General features: G+C 39.7%; 1 long non-coding RNA gene across 1 annotated transcript; it reads left to right on the top strand.

Annotated features, from left to right (window-relative positions):
* Nucleotides 1–423: 423 nt before the first annotated feature.
* LOC112848029 (uncharacterized) lies at nt 424–1127 on the top strand. Its single transcript, XR_003221904.1, has 3 exons — nt 424–515; nt 726–780; nt 924–1127. It is a non-coding gene; the product is annotated as an uncharacterized LOC112848029 (long non-coding RNA).
* Nucleotides 1128–1773: the final 646 nt, after the last annotated feature.

Here is a 1773-nt window from a genome sequence, read left to right as displayed (position 1 = left end):
GGTGACAATGAGGGTATGCGTTGTGGATCCATACACTTCAGGTGCTAAACGCAAGATGCAAGAGTGGTTAAAACTTGTACATCTGCTTATGTTTTACTAGCAATCGTTTGGTGCTGCGCTGTTCAGACAAGTGCAAAGAGGATGCACATGCACTCGCAAGGATGTGCAAATGCACGATGTCCTTAACTGTAGGGTTGACTCTGGGGAAAACTAGCCAGTTAAAACTACACCTCAAACATCCTTGTTAAACAGCTTTGAAAAAGCTTATCTGGGAAGTGAAGTTTTTTGGACTGACAAGTCCAAAAAACAAACAAATTCTGAGTCATATTAATTTGAAACCTTCGCTAAGATGAGCAGTTCTAGTTCTCATTCTTACAGTGTGCTGACATTTCTGTCTTTTTCATTTTTTCTGTTTCATTCAGACAAACAAGGCTGTGGGCAGAATGCATTTATTCTTTTGTGGCAGGTAATCTTGAGATACCAACCATCTCCGCTACAAATCGATTGGATGAAAAGTAAGGATGACCAAGATTTTCTTTGCTCGACTACACTCCCACAATTAAAATGTTACATAAGCGTTTTTTATTTATATATGCATGCTGCTTCTTTGTCATTTGGAGTACTCTGGTTATGGATTGGGGTGTGTCCATCTCACAAAGCATCACCAGTCATACGTCCCGATGCCCTGTGAGCCTCTTAGTAATTACCCTTATCGACCTCCCCAGATGTATCAGAGTCGTGGGTTATCAGCCAGGGAATCCAATCACAATGCAAATAAAGGTAAGTTGAGCAGGATGATGCAAGTCATGTCTCATGTTTTATTCCTTCCTCTTGGTCCCTTAGGTGGAAAAAAAAATGGGGGGGAAAAACAGACATATCCAATTATTAGCACAAACGGCATTGATTGTGTCCTTCCCTGGCAGAGTTTTTAAGAAAAACCACTGGGAAAAGGAAGACAGCGTCTACTTCAAACATAATGCCTGTAGGAACGATTTCTGTTTAACGACACATTATAATAGCAAGGGCTTTGTCATTTAATCAAACAGTCATTCGCTCCAATATTTTCTCTAATGCTTCACTGAACTTGCATTTTAATTATTTTTCAGAAAGTGACAAATTGCACACATGTTATGAACAGTACAACCTAACTCACTGTGTTTGTCACACATGATATACAAAGAACATAAATGTGTTTTTAATGAGGTTCCTGTCATCCTGTAAGGGCTACTCATAAATGATTAAGAAATCTGATGGATGTGAGAACCTGTGGTTAGATTGTGACTGCATGCTACAGATGTGTGCATCTGTGTGAGTAAAGGTGGAGCCAGATGAGAGGAGTAGAGTACAGAAAGGATTGCAGGGAGATAAAACGCACCTGACTGGAATTGTGCTTCAGGGTTCAAATCTCAGCTCTGTTATTGCTGTATGGCATAAAATGGCTTAAGGTGGTCGAGTACAAACCGCCCCCTTCTGTTAAATACTTCTGATAGGGCCGATCCAAATGATGGATTTCTCCAGTAGACACAACATAGTGCAAACAGATTATAGAGGTTAACACTTGAAATATGGTGCTGACAGAGTTATGGTTGCTTCAGCATTTATAGTCATAGGTTCTCTTTTAGCAGTATGAGTTATGCAACAAAGACAACCGGCTTAGGTTGACTATAAATAGCCCTTTGTTTAAAAGTCAATCATTCTTCACTTATAAATGAACACGCCTGTCATTGTTGTCATTTGTCGATTACTGTGATCATGTATTTAATGTGCAGGACA

This window comes from Oreochromis niloticus, linkage group LG10 (assembly GCF_001858045.2).
Source record: "Oreochromis niloticus isolate F11D_XX linkage group LG10, O_niloticus_UMD_NMBU, whole genome shotgun sequence".
Taxonomy (NCBI): domain Eukaryota; kingdom Metazoa; phylum Chordata; class Actinopteri; order Cichliformes; family Cichlidae; genus Oreochromis; species Oreochromis niloticus.
Note: the sequence above shows the minus strand (reverse complement) of the source record. Positions and strands in the feature narration are given on the sequence as shown.